This window comes from Clinocottus analis, unplaced genomic scaffold (genome assembly GCF_023055335.1).
Source record: "Clinocottus analis isolate CAN_PGR_092001 unplaced genomic scaffold, fCliAna1.0.p SCAF_16, whole genome shotgun sequence".
NCBI lineage: Eukaryota > Metazoa > Chordata > Actinopteri > Perciformes > Cottidae > Clinocottus > Clinocottus analis.
The window spans coordinates 17,361,318-17,388,096 of NW_027175887.1; the positions used below are offsets into that span (position 1 = coordinate 17,361,318).

The following is a 26,779-nucleotide window of genomic DNA, read 5'->3' on the forward strand; positions in this document are numbered from 1 at the left end:
TCCTAATCAAATTAGTCACTTAATTGTGGCCCTCCCTTGATGGATCCCATGAAAAAACAAAAAAAAGAGCGGGCACTTGCTAGAGGGGGAAGGGGGGGATGTGTGAAGATGGAACACGGCTGTTTCATTACGATATGAATTTTTTAATAACCAAAGCGTTTCGCTGTCATCTCCTGGCTTTGAACCTTCGGCGGAGGGTGAAGTCGAGTCTGACATTTCATCCCCCCTCTCGCAGTGGAGTGTCTGGCTCGCCGTGTCGGGGGGCTAAGTGCCCGCCGCCCCGGGGCCCTCGCTACCCGACTGCCCGACAGGGGATTGACCCCACTGTCATCCCGCTGATCACTGGTCTGCCTTCTTAATCACTTCCCCCCCTCCGCTACTACCTGATCTCAGCCACTACGTTAGCTCCTTCAGCCGCTACTACCTGATCTCAGTCACAACGTTAGCTCCTTCAGCCGCTACTACCTGATCTCAGCCACTACGTTAGCTCCTTCAGTCGCTACTACCTGATCTCAGTCACAACGTTAGCTCCTTCAGCCGCTACTACCTGATCTCAGTCACTACGTTAGCTCCTTCAGCCGCTACTACCTGATTTCAGTCACAACGTTAGCTCCTTCAGCCGCTACTACCTGATCTCAGTCACAACGTTAGCTCCTTCAGCCGCTACTACCTGATTTCAGCCACTACGTTAGCTCCTTCAGTCGCTACTACCTGATCTCAGCCACTACGTTAGCTCCTTCAGCCGCTACTACCTGATCTCAGTCACTAAGTTAGCTCCTGCAGCCGCTACTACCTGATCTCAGTCACTACGTTAGCTCCTTCAGCCGCTACTACCTGATCTCAGCCACTACGTTAGCTCCTTCAGCCGCTACTACCTGATTTCAGTCACAACGTTAGCTCCTTCAGCTGCTACTACCTGATCTCAGCCACTACGTTAGCTTCTTCAGCTGCCACTGCCTGATCTCAGCCACTACGTTAGCTCCTTCAGCCGCTACTGCCTGATCTCAGTCACTACGTTAGCTCCTTCAGCCGCTACTGCCTGATCTCAGTCACTACGTTAGCTCCTTCAGCTGCCACTGCCTGATCTCAGCCACTACGTTAGCTCCTTCAGCCGCTACTGCCTGATCTCAGTCACTGCGTTAGCTTCTTCAGCTGCCACTGCCTGATCTCAGTCACTACGTTAGCTCCTTCAGCGCCAGATGGAGTCATCGATGCCCAGAGTCGTGACTGAGAGGAGGGAAGCCTCGGCCGCTCACGTTTTAACCTTTTAATGGGAGTTTGTACCTCTTTTTCTCTGTGTTCAAGTAGTTCAAGTAGTCGTATGAACCCCAAATGAGTTCTAATACTTGTGTTAACTTCAAAATCATATTTTGATCATAACTATAAAACATCCAGCAGGACATGAGCAAGATTCCCACAAAATGGCTCCTTGAACAAACCCACGTACTAATAAGACTCCCTTTTGGAAAGATTAGGAGTCGCACCCTGGTGGTCAGGAGAGAGAATGCAGCTTTAACACATGAAGCATAGACTTCTATACAACCAGAGGAGTCGCCCTCTGGTGGTCATGAGAGAGACTTTCAGACACTTCCTCATGGCTTTGACTCTTCGGAACCGGTGGTCTCTTCACGGTCTTCAGGCGTGTGGTTCTGTGAATACCTTTATTTGATTTTCCGCCTTCACGAGTCGTGACGTCAACCGGCCGCATCGCTCGCTGTGTTTTATGGGAATCCTTGAGCTCCACGGCGAGGCGGCACAGTCTCTCTCTCCTTTACACACGAGAGTGCTTTACGGAGAAACGCCGAACACGGACGCCGTGACGCCGCGGCGAGGCTGAACGCGATCAAAAACCGCGTCAAAAGGGGATTTTGGGTGACGCCGACGCGACGTTTGCCTGTTTCCTGGCAGATAATCCCCACAAAGCGAGTCCTCCGGGCCGCACGCCTGTTTGTTTTCCTGCAGCACCTTTCCGCCTCGACCGTTTGTCATGTCTGACTCTGGCTTTAATTAGGCCTGCGAATTGAAGCGGCGAGCGGCGGCGGGCGGCGAGCGGCAGGCGGCGGCGGGAGCCCTCCGTCCTGCTCGGCGTCCCCTCGGAGGACCCCCACCCCCATCTGCTCTGTGTGGTTAAGATAATGGAGGCTCGCTCAGAAGATGTTAATTGAGGGGAGATAAAGTGCAGTCGTGGCTGGAGGGATGCAATGTGCGGGGGAGGAAGAGGAGGGAGGGAGGAAGGGGGGGGGGGCTACCTGATTAGAGGCCAAGGTGTTTGACTCGCGGCTCTTTTTTTTGGGGGGGTGATATATGTACTGCTTGATTTTCATAAAAGGGAACGGAGGGAACTGCGGGAGCAGCAGCATGCATCACGGCGCCCGCTCGCGGAGACAGTTATTAAAAGTTTCCTCCTGATTCATTTGTGTTGTCCGCCGGCCTCAAAACACCCGATAACACCCGCGGGATTAATATGTTGCTGCTGCGAGGAGCCGCTGGAGGTGAATGGTGCTGTCAGCCGGGTGCAAGGTGCAGTTTTATACGGGAGGTTTTTATTTATTTATTTTTTATTGGTGTGTGTGCGCGAGAGTGTGTGTGAGGGGAAGTGATCTGACCACAGCAGCCGAAGTGACAGAAGCCACATTAATAGTGGCATGTGTCTGGAGCGAGAGAGGAACCGAAAGAGAGAGGAAACAGATCCAGAGAGAGAGGGAGAGAGAGAGAGAGAGGGAGAGAGAAAGAGGAGGGCAGGACGGGGAGGAAGAGTAAAAAAAATAAATAAGCAGAAAACAGTGCCAGCAGCCTCTATAATTGCCTCAATGCCACTGGGATTGCTTTCATTCAATTGAAGCGTTCTCTTTCTCTGTACATTCGAGGTGGAAAGAGGAGGGAGGGAGGAGGAGGAGGAGGAGGAGGGGGGGGGGAAGGGAGGAGAAGGAGGAGGGGGGCGTGGGCGGGCGGGAGATCCGACGGTGCCCTCCCTCCTTTGTAACGTACAGCGATGAGGGCGATAGCTCCCCTGTAGAGAGAGAGAGAGAGAGAGGGAGAGGGAGGATGGGGGAGGGAGAGGGTGAGAGAGAGAGAGAGAGAGAGAGAGAGAGAAAGAGAGGGAGAGGTAGCGATAAGGAGGGAGGTGGACCGCAGATCAGACCTGTCAGATGTGATTGCGCACCCAAGTGCAACCCCTCTGTGAGTGTGTGTGTGTGTGTGTGTGTGTTTTATATTTCCCAAAGACAACCTCACTCCTCATAAACAACACACAAGCACCAACACTGCCCGAACACACACACACACACACACACACACACACACACACACACACACACACACACACACACACACACACACACACACACATTCCATCGAGGAATCCTTCATTTCTTTATTTGGGCTCCTGTTGGTGCGTGCATTGGATGCTCTGTTCCCTCCTCCTCCTCCTCGTCCTGCTCTTCTCTCCTCCTCCTCCTCCTCTTCCTCCTCCTCCTTTTTGCCGCTCTCACAGCCTAGTTTTCTTTTTTTTTCTCCTCTCTCCCGTCCTCAATCCGGTGTGCAGGTTGTATCTGACGGAGGCTCTCCGTCTCCGTCTCCGTCTCCGTCTCCGCCGCTTCAACAACAACAACGCCGCCGCCGCCGACAACCGCCGCTGTGAGTATTCTCATGCTAATTCCAGTCCGGTCTCTCTTCCTCCCCTCTTTCTTTCTTACTCTCTCCATTCCCTCTCTCATGTTTTCATACCGCCACATGCAGCGGCGGCGGCGGCGGCAGCGCGGGAAACAGAGAGAAGTGGAGACGGAGAGAAAGGAACCAGCGAGGAGGATGTACGGGGATAGAGGGAGGAGACGGGAGGAGGGGGAGAGAAAGAAGGGGAACAGGGGGAGGAGGAAGAGACCAGGGGGAGAGAGTGATGCTGCTGGTTGTAGTGGTGCTACTGGTGCTGATGCTGCTGCTTGTAGTGGTAGTGATGCTGCTGGTGCTGCTGGTAGTGATACTGGTAATCGGAGGTGTTTTCTCTCGTGAGGTGAGGGGGGGAGGGAGGGGGGAGAAAGGGGGCGGGTCTTGGTTTTGGCGAGTAGATAGTTTGCGTGGCGGTGACAGGATGCTGTCGGCTCGTCACACAGCTTCCCCTCCGCTGACTGAACTTCTGATTCATCCGTCACTTTCTTTCTCTTGTTTTTTTTTTTTTACACACACACACACACACACACACACACACACACACACACACACGCGCGCAGCCATCTCTCCTGTCGACTCTTGTTTTGATATTTTGGGACTTTTTTTTTCTCGTTAATGTCACGACGGTCGTCTCTCTCTCGTGACGATGATGCGATGTCGGGCACGCTGTCCGCACAACAATGCCTTTGTTTTGTTTCATCCACCCCCGCGTGTGTGTGTGTGTGTGTGTGTGTGTGTGTGTGTGTGTGTCCGTCAATAATTGTAAAAGAGTTTCAGTTGTGTGTATTTGTCAGAATGAAACACGGTGTCATCAAAGTGGACTTCTCATGCGCAGTAATGAGCACACGGGATGTGCATAGTGAGTGTATATATACATACACACACTATATATAGTGTGTGTGTGTGTGTGTGTGTGTGTGTGTGTGTGTGTGTGTGTGGAGGTCAGTAAGTCAGTGTCCATTCCCACACGTTGCCCTTTGATCAAAGGGCCACGTTTAATCCGCCTACGGCATGTGTCTGAGCCATATGACGAGTGGGTGTACGCTGTGTGTGTGTGTGTGTGTGTGTGTGTGTGTGTGTGTGTGTGTGTGTGTGTGTGTGTGGGCTGAGATGGATAGGCCCCTGTGCCCTCACTGCGACGGCGTGGCTAATGGGCACGCAGGTCAGCGGGGGATGGACACGCATCCGGCTGTGTGGAGATGTCACCGAGTCCAGAGTCACGAGAACACACACAAATCTTTTTTAAGAGAGAGAGGGAGGGCGAGAGAGAGAGAGAGGGAGAGAGAGAGAAGCATATTGGGCCAACAAACAAAAAAAAAACCCCGCTCGCAACACACACTTTGGCAGATTCGTTTGGCAGAGTAGAAGGGATTGATCTGAGCGTGGCAATTAGGCAAATTTCAGAACTAAGCATCTGGCGAGGCGCGAACGCTTCGCCTGGCAGAGGATTACCATTTTAGTTCCATTTTGAGACGACGCAGCCCAGAATGTGTTATTTCATAACGCTCCGCCGGCTCGGGCACACACACACACACACACACACACACACACACAGACACACACATGCGCGAAGGAAAATATATATACGTACAAAAAAAAGAAAAGAAAGCGGCGCGTGAGGGAATCTGCGCGCGGCGTTTTCACGCAGTCGCGTTGTGTTGATTTGCGTTTCCTGGACCTGCAGAAAGCGAGCGGCGCTCTGTGATTAATGATGATGCGCTGTAACGCGTGTGTTCCTAGTCGCCGACCCTTCCTCCCTCCCTCCTCCTCTTCCTCCTCCTCCGGCATCCCTCAAAATGAATCACCGCGAGTGAAACGGCTGCGATGAGAGCAGCCTGCCGATGAGCTCGCCTTTTCCTTTTTTCCTTTTCTAAAGCAGGCCGATATAAATGAGAACCATTCCCCCCAATTACGGAAGATTAGGTTACCCTCCACCAATCTGAATCCTTAAATCCCTTCTGTTTCTGCAGCGCTGTCTGCCCGAATGCGGCGCCGGCCTCCGCAGCAGAATGGCAATAAAAAAAAGACAAAAAACGAAGAAAAACTTTTTAGCGTGTGAAAAAAAAATCTATCGAGTTGGGGAGGGGTGGAGCCTCTTTACTCCATCACCATGCAGACCCTCTTTACTCCATCACCATGCAGACCCTCTTTACTCCATCACTATGTAGACCCTCTTTACTCCATCACCATGCAGACCCTCTTTACTCCATCACCATGCAGACCCTCTTTACTCCTCCATCACCATGTAGACCCTCTTTACTCCATCACCATGTAGACCCTCTTTACTCCACCATCACTATGTAGACCCTCTTTACTCCTCCATCACCATGTAGACCCTCTTTACTCCATCACCATGCAGACCCTCTTTACTCCACCATCACTATGTAGACCCTCTTTACTCCACCATCACTATGTAGACCCTCTTTACTCCTCCATCACCATGTAGACCCTCTTTACTCCTCCATCACCATGTAGACCCTCTTTACTCCTCCATCACCATGCAGACCCTCTTTACTCCATCACCATGTAGACCCTCTTTACTCCTCCATCACCATGTAGACCCTCTTTACTCCTCCATCACCATGCAGACCCTCTTTACTCCATCACCATGCAGACCCTCTTTACTCCATCACCATGCAGACCCTCTTTACTCCACCATCACTATGTAGACCCTCTTTACTCCACCATCACCATGTAGACCCTCTTTACTCCACCATCTCCATGTAGACCCTCTTTACTCCACCATCTCCACCTTGCAGACTCTCTTTACTCCATCACCACCATGTAGACCCTCTTTACTCCATCATCACTATGTAGACGCTCTTTACTCCACCATCACCATGCAGGCCCTCTTTACTCCTCCATCTCCATGTAGACCCTCTGTACTCCATCTCCACCATACAGGACCTCTTTACTCCTCCATCTCCACCATGTAGACCCTCTTTACTCCTCCATCTCCATGCAGGCCCTCTTTACTCCATCTCCACCATGCGGGCCCTCTTTACTCCATCTCCATGTAGGCCCTCTTTACACCATCTCCACCATGCGGGCCCTCTTTACTCCACCATCTCCATGTAGGCCCTCTTTACTCCATCTCCACCATGCAGGCCCTCTTTACTCCATCTCCATGTAGGCCCTCTTTACTCCACCATCTCCATGCAGGCCCTCTTTACTCCACCATCTCCATGTAGGCCCTCTTTACACCATCTCCACCATGCGGGCCCTCTTTACTCCATCTCCATGCAGGCCCTCTTTACTCCACCATCTCCATGTAGGCCCTCTTTACTCCATCTCCACCATGCAGGCCCTCTTTACTCCATCTCCATGCAGGCCCTCTTTACTCCATCTCCATGCAGGCCCTCTTTACTCCACCATCTCCATGCAGGCCCTCTTTACTCCATCTCCACCATGTAGGCCCTCTTTACACCATCTCCTCCATGTAGGCCCTCTTTACACCATCTCCACCATGCAGGCCCTCTTTACTCCTCCATCTCCACCATGTAGGCCCTCTTTACACCATCTCCACCATGCAGGCCCTCTTTACTCCATCTCCATGCAGCCGCTATACGCGCCGCTATTCCTTTATCCTTTTTTTCTTCCTTCTCTTCTCTCCCACAGTTTGAACACAGCGAAAATATCAAAAGGAGCAATTGTTTCTAGGCCGAGCGTACGAAGGGAAAAAAAAAAAAGAAAAAAGAAGCTTATCATCTATTTTTAGTGCGCTTTTTTCTCCCTCATTGTTGCCTGGGCCACGATTCACGCTTACGTCTGGAGGTTCGTGTGCCATAAACTATGTTGTGCTTTGCAGCCGAGGCGCTGGCTGCCGCTGACAAACCCTCACCCACGCGGTGATCTACGATCCACACCGACAGGACTACAACAATGTCACTCTGCCCGCGTGATAGCGCCCATATGTGTCGAGAGCACCTGTATTAGCGCACCGCGGCGTCCCCTTTATTCCTCATCACTTATCAGGACCGCTACATGCCGGAGGGACGAGGGGCGACGGGGCGGGGGGGAGCTCATAAAGATAAAAATCACATTTCACTGGAGGGTGCTCGTGTGACAGTGATATATGCCGCGAGCATCCTGCCACCTCATTGAGATGGGAGTGAGTTCTGGGTGGCTAAATCAATTTGCGCCAAGGCGAGTATCGGTGTCGCGATATGATCTTTGGTTGTCCGTTTTATTTATTTATTTCTTCTTTAGAGGTCAGCCGCGAGCGGCGGCGACAAGGGCAAAAATAATCTGACCGCTTTTTTTTTTTTCTCCCCCCCCTTTCCCCTTGTTCCCCAGACTGGTAAATGATCTGCCCCAAGAGGATTGTGGGTAAAGTCAGTCGTCTTGTTTGTTTTTCCTTCCTCCCTCCCTTCCTTCCTTCCTCCTCTCCCCAGGTTTAGACACTATGGATTCTCTATTAAGAATGTACTTTCATCCATTACGGCGCGCGTCCTGATGGAGTGCCCGGAGCTAGCGGCGAGCCGCGGCCGCGCATTAATCGCCGTAATTACTCAGCGAGGGGGCGACAGTGATTTCTGGACGCCGCGTCCGAGTCTATAGAGCGGAGCGCGGCGGGGAACGGACTCCCGGTGATGCCGGTGAGGGAAAAAAGCAATGAAAGGAAAACCTTCGTCTTCCAGATAAGGGCGAGCGAGGCGAGGTATGGCGGCGTCATAACCGTTGGGCTCCATCGTCTGGAGAGGATTGTTTCCTTTGTGAGTGTGTAAAGATTAAAACTTTAAAGGAGTTCAGCGCGCTGCCTGATGGGGAATGTCAATTTAAGTGGAATTTGTTGACGCGCGAGGCTTCGAGTCGGCAGAAGTGCCGGCGTGAATTCCTTCTTTGTGAGTAAACAATGAAAGGAAGAAAGAAAAAAAAAAAACCCGGACGGAAGTGTTTCTTTTGTACCGGGAACGTCGCCACAGAAATCAAAAGTTTTTACTCTAAAATGTGCAAATACCGCGACCTCGATGTGCCGCGTCCTTAACCCGGTAAACACTGTGGAACGAGTTTTGTCTCCAGACCTCTTTTTCTCCGTGTTTGAGTCGTCGTAGGAACCCCAAATTTATTCCAATACTTGTGTTTATTGTGTGTATTTGTTCAGCAAAGTCTTGGGAAAAAAATGTATATCTGGAAAAAAATCCCCTTTAAAAGATATGTTGATGGTAACTATGAACATCCAGCATGATATGAGCCAGATTCCCCAAAAAAGCCTCCTGGAGCGTCAATAAGACACCTTTATGGAAAGATTAGGACCTAAAGAATCAGAACCTGCAACAAAAATCACAACAAAAGAAAGTCTTGGTCTGTTAGGAAGGAGTTTCAGTCAGAAAACTGTGTTGCAAGGTTCAATTTCCACGCACGTTCTCTCTTTTCACGGCATCCACGAGAAGAAGACGCCGCGCCGGCCGCTTCCTCCGACTGACTTGTGATCTCTGGGAAAGTTGCAGTGCAAAAATCACCACAGCAACAACTGCTTAGCAACAAAGATGTTGCCAAAAAAGAAGGAGAAGAAGAAGAAGAAGAAGAAGAAGCCAACATAGCTGAAAGAAGGAGCTAACGTAGCTAGAAGAAGGAGCTAACGTAGCTAGTAGAAGAAGGAGCTAACGTAGCTAGAAGAAGAAGGAGCTAACGTAGCTAGTAGAAGAGGAAGAACAACAAGAAGGAGCTAACGTAACAAGAGGAAGAAGAAGGAGCTAACAAAAGAAGAAGAAGAAGAAGAAGAAGAAGAAGAAACCTATAAAAAGGGCAATCTCAGAATCATCACTTGATTTTGTGCGCCGAGTGTTTTTGTGTTGTGTTTTTTTTCACGGCAGACGTTGCAGCGAGAGAGAAACGCTCGTAAAGAACGAGGAGGCGAGCGGTCAGATCAAGGCTGTCGAGTCGCGGGAAATAAATAAATATGTAAATAAATAAATAAAGAAGAAGAAGAAGCGGAGGAGGAAGAAGAGGAGGAGGAGGAGGAGGAGGGCGAGCCAAACACGCCGTCGCTCTTCCTAACGATGTGAACGCTCCGCTCCGTTTAGAGGCCGCCATTGTTGGTCGTAATAAGCGAGCGTCCTCCACCACTTCCCTCCTTATCTCTCTGCCGTGACTTTCACTCGCTCTCGGACCGCCGGCAGCAAGGAATCCTGGGAAATACACCACCGGGAGACGCCGTCTTTTAATTAAAGACGGAGAGAGGTTGTTTTTTTTAAGCATCATTTGAAGGGGAAAGACGAAAGAAAAGTGACATTTTGGACATTTCTGAACGACACACACACACACACATATATATAAATATATATATATACACACACGCATGTCGAGCCGTCTTCTTTGCGTTTGGTTTGCTCATTAATCAGCGGCGGTCTGATAGCAGCCGTGCGCGGGGAGAGAGATGAAGCCGCCGCCGCCGGAACGGTCGAAATATTTGAACATCTCGGTGCCGATGTGTGCGAAGCAGAGTGTGTGTCTGCAGGGGAGGCTTTGAAACCTCATCCACTCCATCGCTTTTAACTCCGAGGAGAGGATGTGTGTGTGTGTGTGTGTGTGTGTGCGTCTCACTCCGGTTCGGCCAATGGCTGTTAGGAAGCTCCTGAACATCCGTCCTCACACACACACACTCACACACACTCCATCTCCTTCCTGCTTTGTGTCGGATAGTTTAATGTGAAATTGCTTTTCTTTCAAATTTCCCCCTGGAAACGCCGGGGTCGTCACAAAATGTTCCATCTCATAATGGCGTGTTATTGTTGTCCTTTCATACGAGTCCTTGGCTCCTTAGCGCGGGATTTTTCTTCTTCTTCTTCTCTTCCGACGCTGCTGAGGTCACACTCTCTCTCTCTCTTCCTCCTTCCTCTGCTAGCAAAAAAAAATTGATCGCTCGCCTTCCCTCCGTGATCACGCCGTCGTGTTTAGCGGAGAGGGGCTTACATTTAATTTAGCATCCCCGTCGCGGCGCCGCACGCCGCCGGGGCCGATCTCATCGGGCAGACGCACCGTCAAAGAAAAGCACACTCGGTTTCGCCGGCGTCGAGTCAGAAAGTGTGCGTCCCGAGGCCGAGCCGAGCGCCGCCGGCTCCACTCGGGCCCGCCGCCGCCGCCGCCGCCGCCGCCGCCGCCGCCTGCCAATCACAGCCCCGCTCTGGCGAGGACGCTGACCTTTGCTCCGTTGAAATGAACGCTCCTCAACAGGTTGATCCGGCCGCCGTCAGGTTTAAATATAGCACGGTTTCCTCTTCTTCTTCTCCTGCCGCCGCGAGCCGGTTTCCCGCTCGCATTATTCCACATCCTCTTAAGACTTTAATCGGCACGCGGGTGTCAATCCCGCCCGACGACGATCGCCTCAATAATGATCATCTGTCCTAAAGTGGCTATTAGCGTCTTCCGCTCCTGTGATTTACATTAATACCCGGTGGTTAATGTCATGTTTCTTTACTGAGAGCATTTAAGTGCAACCCCCGCCCTCCTCTGCAGTCGGGCGCCCGCGCGATTATGCCCTTTTGTTGTGCCTTATTTTCACATTCCCGTCCCTCGCGGACGACCATCAAAATAACTTGATCCGAGGCGGCTTTCGGCGGCGCTGGCGGGAACGAGAAGGTCAAGCTTTAAGGCGTTCACGGTTGTTTAAACCAGCTAGTTACTTAAAGAGAACCAAGAGGTGCCCTGCGTGCTTTTCCCGCAGGCTCTAATTGGATCCCATTTTCATTTTTATATGGTTTTAAATGTCAAGAACAGAGCACACTCGCAAAGTGTTTTTTTTGAATTTTTTGCTTCCACAGCCCGGCGGGGGTCAGAGGGCTGGAAAGCGTCTCGGTTTATTATGAAAAGGAGACGACGCCGGAACAAGGAGCTCCGAGTTCTACCGTTGCAATAAAAAGAAGAGAATAAAAAGATGATATACTGCTTCTGACCTCGTCCGTGGTCCGCTGAGAACATGATGTCAAAAGTTGCCAGCGCCTTCCTTCGTTTGACAGAAACAAATCCTCAGGAAGGACTGTGTGTGTTTTTCCCACCGGGTGCTCCGGCTCCCCCCCCGCCATCGTGCAAAGACACACCAGTGGGTCCGCTGCAGACTTCTCACTTCCCCAAATGCATGAATGGGCTGTGTGTGTGTGTCTGTGTGTGTGTGTTGGTGTTGTAGTGCTGGACCTGACGCGGCAGAAAGCATTTTGTGCGTCGTCATGAAACAGTCGGAGGCGACGAGGCCGGCGGTGTCGAGTTTCCTCGCAGAGACGCTGAGAGAATAAAACATTCACACGGATTTATTCTGGACGCAAACTGTTGTGGGAAAGGTCTCTTTCATTTTCTGTTTTCTGCTGCCTTCATGTGAACCAGATTCAAGGATATTAATCTCTGCATCTCACTTCCACATTTTATTTCTTAAACTGCACCGCAACTTGTATTTTTTTTACCGTAAAAGTCGGGTTACAAGCCGCTTTTACCTTCCGTGGGTGTCCCCCGCTGTAGCTAGCTAGCAGTGCTGCTAGCTCCCCGCTCTAGCAAGCTAGCGCTGCGACTAACTCCCGGTCCAGCAAGCCGGCGCTGCTGCTAGCTCTAGCGGCAACGCTAGCAGGCTACAGCGGGGAGCTAACGGAGACACCCACCGAAGGTAGTAGCGTCTTGCAATCCGACTTTTACAGTACACGTTTAAAAAAAAAAGTCTTTTAAAATGTTCTTAGTTGTTTTTTTTTCAAATCTTGTCTTCTTCTGCATCGTCTTTTGATGCTTTTAATAGTTTTATGTGAAGCTTTGAATCGCCTTGCATGTTTGTGTGTGTGTCTCTGTGTGTGTTTGTGTGTGTGTGCATGAGTAGCTGTGAGGAAAAATAAATGAAGTGTATTTTTTTTGCATACGAGGTTCAAATGCAGTTCTTCTCTCAGTAACAGCGCGTACTCCCCGGTCGGTCCGGCGCCGCGTTCCTCTCGCCTTAAACACCGCTTTCATCCCCACCGTTTTACAAAATGACACCCAGAGGACGAAACGGGACACACACACACACACACACACACGTCCCCGCTGACACCTCCTGATAACACCCCCCCCTTCTTACTCGTCTTCCTCGCCTGCGACAGGTCGGGCAACGCGTCGTAATGAGCGGATCTCCAACGCCGTCAATTAGGAGCACTTCTGTGATTCCAGAGAATCAAAGAACGGAGATGAAGGATCCCTCATGGGAGCGAGCGTATCCCACCCCAACACACACACACACACACACACACACACACACACACACCACCTAGCTACTCCCGCCCGAGCGGTCCCAGGGGGGGCGTGACCGAGAGGAGCAAAGGCAAACCGGCTCTTGCAGATTTGCACACGACAAAATATATATAAATAAAAAAAAAGAAAAGACAGTCAGTCATTGTCTTTGTGGCTCACATTGGATGATTTAATTACTTTGCTTTTTAGACTTGAGCAATTATAGCTGAGCAGCACATATGTTAATTATATCTGACCTCACATATTTTATTTTTTTGCTGCTCTGTTAATTGTTCTCTGCGATGACATTCCAGGCTGACTGTCATGGCCGCCTGCGTGTCGGGCGACTGGAATGACAGGAGGAAACGAGTTGAAAGCTGCAGCGCCGCACTTTCCTGTTGGAGGAGTTCACGGCACGTCGATACGGCGCCGGCGTCTACACGTGGGAAATATGCTTCATGCGATATTGTCACAGGCTTACGACTAAAGAGACGACGGTTAGAGACGAGACGACGGTTAGGGAGTCAAGAGTCAATGGCTAGAGAGTCAATGGCTAGAGAGTCAATGGCTAGAGAGTCAATGGCTAGAGAGACGGCGGTTAGAGAGACGGCGGTTGGAGAGATGGCAAGTTAGAGTCAATGGTTAAATAGTCGACGGTTTGAGAGTCGACAAGTTAGAGAGTCGGCAGTTAGAGAGATGATGGTTAGAGAGCCGAGAGTCAATGGTTAGAGAGTCGACGGTTAAAGAGACGGCAGTTAGAGAGTCGACGGTTAGAGAGTCGGCAAGTTAGAGAGTCAGCGGTGAGGGAGATGACGGTTAGAGTTGACGGTTAGAGGCCCAGACCCTGCTGCAGTAAAATGAGAGGTTTTCTAAAGGGACTCTGGTGCACAGATTTTTTATCGCCACACAAATTAAGTAGTTTGGTTAATTTTATATTTTTGCTAGTGTTGCAGTATGCTTTATGCTCGTGTGTGTGTGTGTGTGTGTGTGTTACTGTGTGTGTGTGTGCTCGTCTGGTTGAGATTCTGAGCCGATGGCAGCACACATTCATTAAGCGCGGTGGCTCGGCTTCCTCCCCACCAGGATCCGCAGACAGCTGTCAGTTTAGTGAGCGGCTCCTGCGCTGATTGTGCGTCAACATTCGCTCCGACTCGCTCGTTCCGCTGCACGTCTACTCACTCCGACATTTACATCCCATCAACGCGGGAGCGCCGCCGCGAGCGGGGGAGCGCCGGCCCGAGCGCCGGTCGGGATGATTGCGCGGCGACCACCTTTGCTCCCCCGCGTTTATGTTAAAGATATACCCGTCTGCGGAGGGATGTGTGCATTTGTAAGCGGTGTTAAGTGATTCAGTTTATTTTTCACCACAACAAGCTGCATGGTCGTCATGATGGAGCATGTCGGCTCGAGTGCCTGGGCTTTTGTGCCCAATCTGATGACTGCTGAGTCCAGTATTTACTCATCTCTTACCTCTGGTTGTATAGAAGTCTATGCTTCATGTGTCAAAGCTGCATTCTCTCTTCTGACCACCAGGGGGCGACTCCTCTGGTTGTATAGAAGTCTATGCTTCATGTGTCAAAGCTGCATTCTCTCTCCTGACCACAAGGGGGCGACTTTTCTGGTTGTATAGAAGTCTATGCTTCATGTGTTAAAGCTGCATTCTCTCTCCTGACCACAAGGGGGCGACTTTTCTGGTTGTATAGAAGTCTATGCTTCATGTGTTAAAGCTGCATTCTCTCTCCTGACAACCAGGGGGGCGACTCCTCTGGTTGTATAGAAGTCTATGCTTCATGTGTTAAAGCTGCATTCTCTCTCCCGACCACCAGGGGGCGACTTTTCTGGTTGTATAGAAGTCTATAGAAATGACTACTTCTCTCGTGATAAAAAAGAGGCTTTTGAAAATATCAATCACCTTGACCTTTCAGAACTCGTGAAAAGGTATTTTCATCACGCTTTTATACATTTCATAGATTTAGCAATTAGTTAATACAAAAAAAGAACCTTGAATGATACATTGTTGCAGCTCTCTTTTATTCATCTTCTACATGTCGAAGTGTGAGCTTCAAATAAAAGTCCCCCTCAAAGGGAAATGGAAAAGTTGGTGAGAAAAGGTGAGGAAGTTTTGACTCGTTCATTGTTTGTTATAATGGGATGTCGCTTTGATTTCCACCTCGCCGTTTCTCCGGTCCGCGACTGCAGTCGGAAGGGAATCCATTTGGTATTCAGTGCCCGCCGGCCCCGAGTTGGCAATCTGTTAAGGAACGTGGAGGGGAGGCGTCACCTCTCGGTTAAGGCGGCGGCGCCGGCGCCGGCCTCGAGCCCCCGGTGTGCTTGGACGGCTGGCCTCGGAGTTAGCGAGTGTGACTGTGGAGGGAACGGACGCTAAACAACAGAGCCGGCGGCGCCTCGGCCGGCTGGTTTTCGGCTGGTTTTCGGCTGGCTAGCAGGCGTGACGGGACAGGACTTGGGGGCCTCGAGCCAGCTGCAATCCATTACCTTTACCTGAGGAAGAGGGGGATGAGGGGTGAGAGAGAGAGCGAGCGAGAGAGAGATAGAGAGAGAGATTGAGCTAAGGGGCCAGAACACCTTTCAGCGCTCTCCTCTGCATGCTAATTCCAGCTAGCGCTTCAAAAGGGATCAAAATCTGCTGGCTGAGAAACGAGGCCTCTCAGCTCACTAAAGGAAGGGTGTGTGTGTGTGTGTGTGTCTGTGTGTGTGTGTGTGTTCGGGGTCCTCCTTTCTGCTCCATGCTTCTCTGGCAACCAGTTTGCACACATATGCATATTAGCACACAGCTGCACTCGGGGCTTAAATCAAGTGTTTTAGAGCAGGAGTCTGGCGTTCCTTGACTGCGTTATCAGCCGGCTCTGAAGAGCCATCGATGGATACGGAGATAAGATGCTATTTCTTTTGTGTTCTCGTAGCTGTGCGTGTATTATGATTACACACACACAAAAAACTCTGTTATTGGCAAAGCAAGTCTTTTTAAAGTGTGCGTTCATGTTACTTAAAATTGATGGTAAAAGTCAGCATTTAGTTGTTGAATCATGCAGCTATTGGGGAATATATTCCCAGCTGTCACACAGCTCTTTTCCAGATTCATCACTTGCTCAATGGTGTCACGACACACACACACACACACACACACACACACACACACACACACCAGCACAAATCACATCCACCCCCTCAAAAAAAAGTTTGCACACGATGAGCATTTCTGCAGCGAGGGTGATTTTCGAAGGCGCTGCTTAAAGCTCTCGGTAGCGGAGTGGAAAGCACGCATGACAACATGGTTCAGGTTCCAAATGAGAAACCAGTGCAGGTGGGAGAGAGAGAGAGATGGAAAGAGAGAGGGAGAGAGAACCAAAACAGCCTGGATTGGCAGCCGGTGACAGTGATAAATTTCACCAATCGTCCAGTGTGAAGATCTGTCTAATCTCCGCGGCGGCTCGCAGCGGGGTAGGACCCCATCACTCTCCCATTATTTGACAACAAAACATCCGCGGAGAGCAGTGAGCCAGGTTCAGTTAGCTAGATACACTCCCCGCATACACAAGCACCCGGCGAGAGGAGGAGAGGAGGGGGGATTATGAAGCCGGCGGTATGGAGCCGGCTGTTAAAGGGGCCGCCGCCGCAAAACCTACCGATTTCCCACCGCTCGCTCGCTCGCTCGCTCGCTCTCGGCCGTGAACGGTGGAGAGAGAGCGAAGCGAAGCTCACCGTCGACGGTCTGTACGTCTGAACGGAGGGCAGATGAAATGCAGCGCCCGCCGCGTGATGGCCTGCGTTTGCCCGCAGACTCTTGAAATTGATTCGACGGCTTAATTTGGTCGCTGGCAGATTGGCAAACATCTCCGGGCCGCGCGCGGTTCACCCCAAATGACTCCATCAACAGCCTCTGGAGCGGCTAGGTGTTAACTAGCTAGCTGCTTCTTCTTCTACTAGCTATGTTAGCTTCTTCTTCTTCTACTAGCTATGTTAGCTTCTTCTTCTTCTCCTTCTTCTACTAACTACCTTAGCTTGTTCTTGTTCTACTAGCTTTTACTAGCTCCGTTAGCTTGTTCTTGTTCTTCTTCGCGATGCATCGCATCTTCGTCTTGTTTTTGTTGTTGTTCTTCTTCTTCTACTAGCTACGTTAGCTTCTTCTTCTTCTACTAGCTATGTGAGCTTGTTCTTCTTTCTTCTTGTTCTTCTTGTTCTACTAGCTTCTACTAACTACCTTAGCTTGTTCTTGTTCTACTAGCTTTTACTAGCTCCGTTAGCTTGTTCTTGTTCTTCTTCGCGATGCATTGCATCTTCGTCTTGTTGTTGTTTTTGTTGTTGTTCTTCTTCTTCTACTAGCTACGTTAGCTTGTTCTTCTTCTACTAGCATTTACTTGCTACGTTAGCTTGTTCTTGTTCTTCTTGTTCTTCGCCGTGCATCGTGTCGCCGTCCATATGCGTCCACGTGGCGGCGGCGGCGGCGGCCATGTGGTGCCGTGTTGGCAGAGCCGCGCTCGGCGTTTACACCCAAAAGAATGTTATTTTGATTTCTCTGACACAGAGATAATGTTTCGTAACACACAGCGAGGCACGAATTAGCCCATCTGTCTGTTTGAGCTTCCCCTGGCGCCGATGGAGTCTGTGTGTGTGTGTGTGTGTGTGTGTGTGTGTGTGTGTGTGTGTGTGTGTGTGTGTGTGTGTGTGTGTTTGACCACAGTGGCTCAGCTCCTCTCCACCAGGATTCACTGACGGCTGTCAGCTCTCTGAGTGACTCCTCCGCAGATTGTATTCCAGCCAGAATCCTCCGTCCCGTCGTCTCGCCGCTCGTCTTTTTGCGCGTTGCGCTTCGCCGCCGAGCGCGTCCACCGTGCGCCTCCGCCGCCCACGCACACGCGTGTGTGAACACACTCGCGAGCGTGACAGCAGGAGTGTCATCAGCCACTGATCTTATGCCTTTTTAGGATTTTAACATCAATCTGAATCTGTGAAAATTCCTAGCTGCTTTGGGTTTTGGGCGAAAGTGGAAAAAAATAGCTCGCTAGCGCCCCCTTTAGTTGTAAAAGATATACACTTTTGCCACTGATGTCCGATTGACTTGAAATTTGGCACACATGTGCAGGTGGAACTGCTCTACAAAATGCAGATTGAGACCCTTAAGCTCCGCCTACTTAGATATTCCGCCATTTTGAATTTTGTAAAAAACTGTCTATTTCTAACTTCTCCTAAACGCTGGGTCCGATTCCTCCGAAACGTTCTGCTGCTGCTCGGCCTCTTGATGCTCCAAAGAGGCTCCTGATGCTTCTGTGGGAGGTTATTTGGTCGCATCCGCCGGTGACGATGGGACAGTTATACCCACAATGCACTGGTTTGGTAACAGCTCACTGAGAAATGATGAATTTTGTGGTTTCCGTTTGGAAGCAACTTGCGGTCCGACATGCGAGAAGAAGACGCATGAACTCGCTTGAGGGAAAACCACATCAGACAAACTGATTATTTCAAGTATTTTGAGTATTTTTGTCTCGTATTCACTGGATTGACAGACGAGTGCATTCCTATCGGCGTCAAGTGGTTTTTAGAAATAGACTGTACTTGTTGCCATTGGTAACCACCTTGAGAAGCCGGCAGCCGATTCTTGGCCTTTGGCTGCCATCAGTGGCGGCCATTGTTTTTTACATTAAAAAAATACTACTATCATTTCTGATGTTTTGAAGCTCAGCGGCCGCCATCTTGGATTACTAGCTACGTCGTCACCGTCTTTTTAATTATTTTTTTTTTACGGCCCTCCTCCTCTTCTTCCTCCTCCTCTTCCTCCTCTTCGTCCTCAAAGGAGAGGCTGAAGGCCTCCGTTCTGGAAGTCTCGCTTTTGCCGAACGTTTTTTGATCACCGAATGAATTTTTAAATCTGAATCCAAAAGGAAAATTGAGTTCAGCGCTGAATAAAGAATCAAAGCTTTTTTTTTTAGAGTGTTTTTCACATCTTCCCCTTCAAACTCTTTATTGTCTTTTTTTTATTTTTTTTTACCTCTTGTGCTCTCTCTCTCTCTCTCTCTCTCTCTCTCTCTCTCTCTCTCTCTCTCTCTCTCTCTCTCTCTCTCTCGTTCTTCTATCTATCTTTATCTCTCTTTCTCTTTCTATCTGCCTCTCTTTTCTATCTTTGTCTTTCTCTCCCTCTGTTACTTTCTCTCTCCCACTCCATCTCTCCCTTCTCTCTCTTCATTTCTCTCACTTCTTCTTTTTCTATCTCTATCCGTCCCTTCCTCTCTCTCTGTTTCTCTCTATCTCTCTCTCTCCTCCCTTTCTCCCCCCTCATACCTCTCCCCTCCCCCTCTTCCTCTTTCTCTCTCCCTCTTTCTTCCTTCCCTCTCTGTTTCTTTCTCTCACTTATACTCTCTCTCTCTCTCTCTCTCTCTCTCTCTCTCTCTCTCTCTCTCTCTCTCTCTCTCTTTCTCTCTCTCTCTCTCTCTCTCCCCCGTCCAGAGACACCGGGCTACAGCCTCGGTGTGATTTACATGACTGATTACGGTGTAATTTCACACTTATTTGCTCGGATCTCCTCGACATCCTCTGATGGATTGTTTGGAACGAGGACGAGAGCGACGGAGTGAGAGAGGAAGACAGGAGGAGACGGAGAGGCGGATAAAGTTCAAGTTAAAGTTCAAGGTCATATATCTTCCTCGCCCTTCGTCGCGCTCGCGTCTCAGAGGACTTTAAAGGGACCCGGCGGCGGCAGAGAAGAGGAGGAAGAGGAGGAAGAGGGGAAGAGGAGCGCGGCACAAACCCCCAAACAATTACAGCCGACTAATCAGCAACCAATCACAGAGGAGGATGGAACAGCGGGCGCTAATCAGCGGGAGGAGGGAGAGTCTGCTCAATAAAGAGCTCCCTCCTCTCGCCGGCTTCATTAACATGCAGCAAAGGAGGCGAGGGGTCCGTCCTCGTTACCTTGTTCCCTTAAAGAGGTCAAAACAAACCGGCGTCCACGGACAGATTAGCCTCAGACGTGACCGCTAACGTGGCTAACGTGTCTATCGTGACTAATGGAAGGTGGGTGTGTCTAATTGAAGGTGGGCGTGTCTAATTGAAGGGAGGCATGGGAAGTGGGCGGATCTATTTGAAGGTAGATGTGTCTAATTGAAGGTGGGCGTGTCTTATTGAAGGTGGGCGTGTCTAATTGAAGCTGGGCGTGTCTAATTGAAGCTGGGCGTGTCTAATTGAAGGTGGGCGTGTCTTATTGAAGGTGGGCGTGTCTTATTGAAAGTTGGGCATGTCTAATTGAAGGTGGGCGTGTCTAATTGAAGGAAGGCATGGGAAGTGGGCGGATCTATTTGAAGGTAGATGTGTCTAATTGAAGGTGGGCGTGTCTTATTGAAGGTGGGCATGTCTAATTGAAGGTGGGCGTGTCTTATTGAAGGTGGGCATGTCTTATTGAAGCTGGGCGTGTCTAATTGAAGGTGGGCGTGTCTTATTGAAGATGGGTGTGTCTTATTGAGGGTAGGCGTGTCTTATTGATGCAATGTCGCGACTCAAGACGCTCTCCCAGCTTCCCGTTCATGAAGTCAGTTGTTTTTATTCCGCACACATCTTAAAGTTTTCCTGAAGCGGCCCGTTCAGGCCGCGCTCCATTAAAACCAGACAAACGTCTCTGAGGCTTCAGGGAGGTCTGTTTTACACCCAAACTATGTTTGCGGCCGCCGCTCGGGGGATCAATCGGGACACATGTCGAGGTGCGCGGCGCGTGAAGACGTGGGCGGGATGTTCAGCTGGAGGCTGCAGGAGGTCACGGAGGTCACAGGTTTACAGACCGCGCTGTAAAAACCCACTAAAGCAGTCCAGCGCCGCTCTATAAAGTGCACTATTTTATTTTCCCTCTCTCTCTCTCTACAGATGCCGTTTATAGTTTTGTCTGAGAATTTCATCAGTGCTTTTTTTTTTTTACGAGAGGTTGGTCGTATTTGACACGCTTTTTATGAAGCCAGTTACTTTTTATGTGAAGCCTTCAGTAGAAATGTTGATGCGGGATCATCGCTGGATCGGGGACTTTATTGGGATCAGAGGTTTCTGTTCGTTTCACAAGCAGCAGTTTGACAAAAAACAAAAAGCACCCGAGCTTGTCGTTTTTTAACTTTTAAATACATGAATATCTAATTTAATTTATTTAGGATTAAACTCCCGCTGCGTTTCCATTATTTTGGGGATTTTAGTTTCACGCTTACGTTGCTCGATCTCCTGAATCTGTTTCCTCTTTCTTCTCCTCCAGCAAGTCCTTCACTTCCTCTTGTTGTCATCAGTTGGACCAGTTTATAGTTGAAAATTAATAATTCATGCAAATAGTGTTCAATCTGAAAACGTCTGGTCATTTTCACCCGAGAGATTGATGCTACGTCATTTTTATTGTGTTACTTTTGTCTGATTTGTGTGAGTCCTTCTGTAGCTTCACGCTGCTTACTGTAGGTGGGCGTGTCTTATAGTCGGTGGGCGTGTCTTATAGACGGTAGGCGTGTCTTACAGACGATAGGCGTGTCTTATTGAAGGTAGGTGTGTCTTATTGAAGGTGGGCGTGTCTTATTGCAGGTTAGCATTTAGTTAGCATTTTTGCGTAGCATCTGAAAATCTCCCTGGAAGCTGACAAAATGGATCCGTTTGGCTATTTTTGCACAGAGGACGAGTCACGGGCGACGTTGGTTATCGTAAGAAAAAGCCGGCGATTTCTCTGTGCGCAGGTACGCGGCCTGCAGCGGCTCGTCACGCCGTCAGGTGGAGCGACCGCCGCCGCCACCGCGGGAATTACGGGCCGTCAAGAGGAAGCTCTATTAGAAAATCTGTGATGGATCGCACAGTGAGAGTTGACGTTCGAGGCTTTCTCTTTTCCCCCTCCCCGTTTGATTTGTTCTTTTTGTACCTTCTGCATAAATGGTGCAATTCAGACGGCTACTTAAGCCCTTCGCCGAGGTGCTTAAGTCTTCCCTCGCACACAATTTCCTCCCCGCTCGTTCTGACATTGAACTGAAGTGCAAAGCTCCCGGCGCGCCGCTCTCTCACAGCGGCGCCGTGCATTATTTAAAAGGCTGCTACGAACCCATATTTACACAATCTGGAGATGTTTTTATGCTTTGCTCGTTTGTTTTGATTGATTATAGTGTAATTTTAGTGCAAATGCGTATTTACACACTTACGCACACTTTACCTCAAGTCGTCGTCCTTTTAGGTGGAATAAACCCTGCAGAGCAGACGTCTACGTCCATAACAAGACACAGACATCACCTGGAAAAGAAAAAACACACCTGTCAGAATACAAAGTGTCTGCGAGCTTCCATCCAATCGGCTCGAGGAGCTGAGCGGTGACCTCGCGGCGAGGAGGCGTCTCGGATTCTCGGCACGATCTCGAAGACGTGGCGGATTTAAAGCTACAAACCCGTCTTTTTATGAGGCGGAGGGGGAGGGGGGGGGTGAAATGATGAAGAGATGATTAAAAAAGAAAGCGAAGGAGAAGGAATCATCCACTCAGGAGGTCATTGTGTCGACTCCGCCCTCGTTTCGGTGGACGTTTGCGATATAAAAAGACGCGTTTCATATCGCACAATCTGGCGTTTCCAAGTGTAGAAGAAGCCGTCTGATTGGTTAAAGGAGTTGAGGCGTGTTGTTAAAGTACGTATGGTGGCCCTGAAGGACAAACCAAAACACGAGAGCAGCAGAGACGCACAACGGAGTGAAAAACACACAAAACGGCAACTTAGAAAAAAAAAATCACCTCGGAATGAAAACACGGCTCTGAAAAGTAAATAAATAGGAAAACAGAAACGTCCTCGCAGGGCCGGCGCTTTCATATCATGAAAGTGAAGTTAAAAAGGAGCTCGATACGAAGTATTATATTATATATATATGTATATATATATATTATATATATTGTATCAGTGGCCAGAGGGAGTTGAACAAACCCCCTTCCACACATCTTGTGCTGCTGAATCACCAGCAGGCCCGACGCCTCTCCACCACTTACTGCTGCGCCTCGGTCCGGTCTGCACCGAAAACCTCCACACTGCCACCCCCTCGCTCCCTCTTTGTCTCCCTCTCTCTCTCTCTCTCTCTGTGCATCTTCCTCCTCCTCCTCCTCCTCCTCTCCGCGGCGGCCCTGCCAGGGGCTTGTGATCGGATTTAGCGCGGCGTTCTCACTCCGTCTCCCAGAGATGAGTGACAGATGGTGGCCATTAGTGTATATTCCGTGCATCTGTTGCGAGGCGCTAATTTATCTCATTAGGGGAACGTGTGGAGGGGGAGGAAGAGGAGGAGGAGGAGGAAGAGGAGGGTGTAGGAGCGGGATGAAGCATTTTATTACGAGTGTAAAACACGGGGAAAAGATGTGGAGAGCTGGCTCGTGCCAAAAAGAGAGGGAGGGAGAGAGAGAGGCATGGATCGAGAGAGAGAGAGAGAGAGAGAGAGAGAGAGAGAGAGAGAGGGAGAGAGGGAGGGAGAGATGGAGGGATGGAGGGGGACAGAGAGAGAGAAATGGAGAAAGAGAGATTACTGGGCCGAGCTTTGGGCTCGCAGGTCATAGAGTTTCATCATTAGGCTTCAAGACGTCTGTGTGTGTGTGTGCGTGTGTGAAGGTATGAGTGTGTGTTTCATCTGTCATTTTGTGGGGCGAACCAGACAAACCCACTCCCATATGTACACCCCGCCCACACACACACACACACACACACACTTCAGTCACACTGCGTATTTACATGCGGTGCATATGGTCTGGCTTAATTAAAGCTGCTTGTGTGTGTTGGGGGCGTGGCCGACTGCGTCTCAGATGCATCTTTCTTGAGTCATCGTACATATCGCAGGTTTATTAAAATACAGAAACCATCAAGACACAAATAAATGATTTATTGACTCATAATAACCATTTTCAGCGAAGCAGCTGTCGAAGATAAACGCCGCTCCTCCCATTCAAAGTGTGTTTAGAGCTAAAGTGAAGAAAACAAATGTTTTCACAAGAGATGAGAAGAATAAAATTAATTAAGCTTCAATTTTTCAGCTTGAGGGCCATATTATCACTTTACACCTCATCATAGAGCTGAGACCAGGTCAACTGATCACGTCGGGGTCACCATATTGGTGACCCCGACGTGATCGGTTATGCAGGAATTATGTAAAATCAAGAAAATGACCTGAGACCTCAAACGCCGGGCTTTTCCCTAAACCCAACCCGTTCCTTTCGTTGGCTAAACCTCACAGAGTAAACTTACGTTGAAAGTGCATTTTCAGAAAAGACGCTGTGACGCCGCAAAGAGCTCAATTGTCGCTATTTGAGCATCTCAATGGATTTTATCCAGCTCTGGTTTGGTCCTCAGGAACAACCTGGCTCTGCTAGATGTTCTCCACACCGTGTTTTTCTTCTACACATGCCCTGAGTTGCCGGGCAGGTTGGGCTCACCGGAGCTTCGCTCACAGCAGCCGCGTCGTCGACAGCGCGCTTAGCGGCCCCTTTAAACCGATTAGCTAAAAGACGCCGCGGCGCTCCCTCGACGCTACAACGTCACTTAAATGTTTATTTCTGGCCGTCAATCAGTCGGCGTTTTCGCGGCGCCGTGAGGAGGGTTCTCTCTTCAATGAAGACTGATCGTTCGCTCGCCGCCGCTTGTTAGCGGTTTCCGTTAGCTAACCGCTCGCGGGCGACAAGCTAAATGTGACGTTTAACACGCACACACTCGAGGGTTCGTCAGGTTCTCCTCCGCCGTTGTGCTCCGTCAGTCAGCGCGAGGCTCCACCACCAACGTTTTGACAGGTTCCTTCTGCGTCTTCAGACCTCCTGCGACGCCCCCGCGTTGCGTTTAATGGCAGGAAACGGTCGCGGGAATGACGCAACGCGAGTCCGTCCATTAGCCTGCGAAGTATAGATAGCGAAGAAATGACGACACGGGCCTTATCTTTGACATGAAGGCTCATTTACTAACTGGGTTTTGACACACCGGTGCGATTAAACAAAGGGGAAGACGGGCAGACGCCTCCTCACTTTGTGCACGGTGTCCAAAAAAGAGCTTAAAAACCCTTCAAGCCGAGTTTCCTCGTGCAGAATCCACCAGCTGAGAATCAATTTCAGCCCAACAGCTGGAAACCGGACCAGACTTCAGTTCGTTATATTCTCTATGTATAAAGACAGCTGCAATAAGAGCAGTGCTTTCTTTTAGACGTGTGAACCAGCAGTAGAAAGTAATGTAGTTTAAGTTCTGCATGTAACTGAATACTTTTAAATAACAGCATCTCCTTCACATGGAGCCTGAGTAGAGAAACGGCCACCAATCATCGCCGGCACGCTCCCATTGCTTTGCAGAAATCTCACCTGCAGAAGGTAATCGCTCCGACAAGAACACGCTGATGATTACCACCAAAAGAAATGTTTAGAAAAGCCAGAAGGCGGCCCGTCGCTCCTCCTCACGGAGGCTTGAAGTGCAGCAGTGAGTCCTGTTTAAATTTCTTGTCCGAAGCGTTAACTAAAGTGGATTAGAGGCTCCTGCAAACGTCTTAATGCCCCCCCAAAAGATTGTTTCAGCACATATTCATGAATAAAGAGCGAGTTTATTAAGGAGATTTGGCATCGGGGCTCTTATTGACCCGTCTTCAGTGGACGGCTATCTGGCGGCCCAGGGGAGGGATTGAGCCTGGCCGGGGGAAAAAATGTAATATTTCTCCACATTAAAGTCAAATAAAAGCCACCTGGCAGTGTGTGTGTGTGTGTCTGTGTGTGTGTGATAATACAGCGCTGACCTGCAGCCATTCGCTGCAGCCCGAGTGAAACACTCTAGTTTCGGCCTCCTGCTATCTGCTCGGGGCGCCACGAGAGGCGCCACGTTCTCATGAGCAGGCGGGAGGCCACAGCGGGGGTTGATATGCTGTCTATTGATGTGTGTGTGTGTGTGTGTGTGTGTGTGTGTCGCGAGGTGAGGCAGGGTGAGCTGTTCCTGCAGTTCCATGTTATTTTTAGGAAACCGGGCTGTGGATGTTTTAGTGTAAAAGAAGACGCGGCAATGTTTTCCCTGTTTATTTATTGTGTTGTTTTTTAAGCACGAAGCTGTGTGTGTGTTTTGAAATTGTGTAATTCAAGTGAAAGGTGTTTTATGAGTCTCTGTATGCACAGAAGCCATGAACACACGGGTACACACGTCAGATTAACTCAATCTGCGATAGAAAAACACACCTGGAAGTCAGAGTGTGTGTGTTCTTCTTGCACCACAAACACAACTCTTCAGTGTGTTGTTGTTTTTAAACATAAAATGCACTTGGCGCCCATTTTTCTGACCGCATTTACTCTTCTCATTTAAGTGGCACGCCGCAGTTTGTTCATTCGTAGCATCCTTCCTGAGTTGTGTGTCTTTTCCAGTGGACGACCCTCTGAACCACCATGTGAGGTTTGATCCGCCTCATTTAAAAGTCTTGAAATTGTCCAAAACCCCAATAAACTAAACCTCACCTGAAGTATATATCTTGTTTTTAAATTTCCCCAGTGAAGCTCCGCTGATATTTTATCTACAAAAGCCAGAGCGTTGAAGGTTTCGAGGACCAATTACCACATGACGAATTTACAAATGACAGAAAAGAAGCAAAAAAAATAATATAAGTGGGACGCGGCGCGGAGAGATTTGATCGCGATCTCAAATCAAACATTTGGCGGTTAGTTGTGCGTTGTGGAAGTGCACACGCCGGATCGCAACGACTCGCTTCGCTGTCAATCTCCTCCGCCGCGCGTCAGGAAACAACACTGTCGGGAGATTTCATCACTTCCTGTGATAGCGGTGGCTCTTTTGGGGGGAATAAATGAAGAAGTTGTCACGAGCGCAGAGAGGAAATAACGCTCCGCGATGGCCTCGTTGGATCAAAACACGGACGCCTTTTTGGGATGAAAAACTTGCAGGTTTACAGGAAGAGACGAGATTTATTGCCCAACGGCAGGATCTCTATC

The 26,779-nt window shown here is 49.7% G+C and overlaps 1 long non-coding RNA gene across 1 annotated transcript in view; it reads left to right on the forward strand.

Annotated features, from left to right (window-relative positions):
• The window catches only part of LOC137786177 (uncharacterized), a 226,390-nt gene that overhangs the window by 113,280 nt on the left and 86,331 nt on the right, over positions 1-26,779 (forward strand). The window contains exon 4 of the long non-coding RNA XR_011077559.1: positions 3,545-3,636. This is a non-coding gene — a long non-coding RNA (uncharacterized lncRNA). The remainder of the gene's footprint in view (positions 1-3,544; positions 3,637-26,779) is intronic.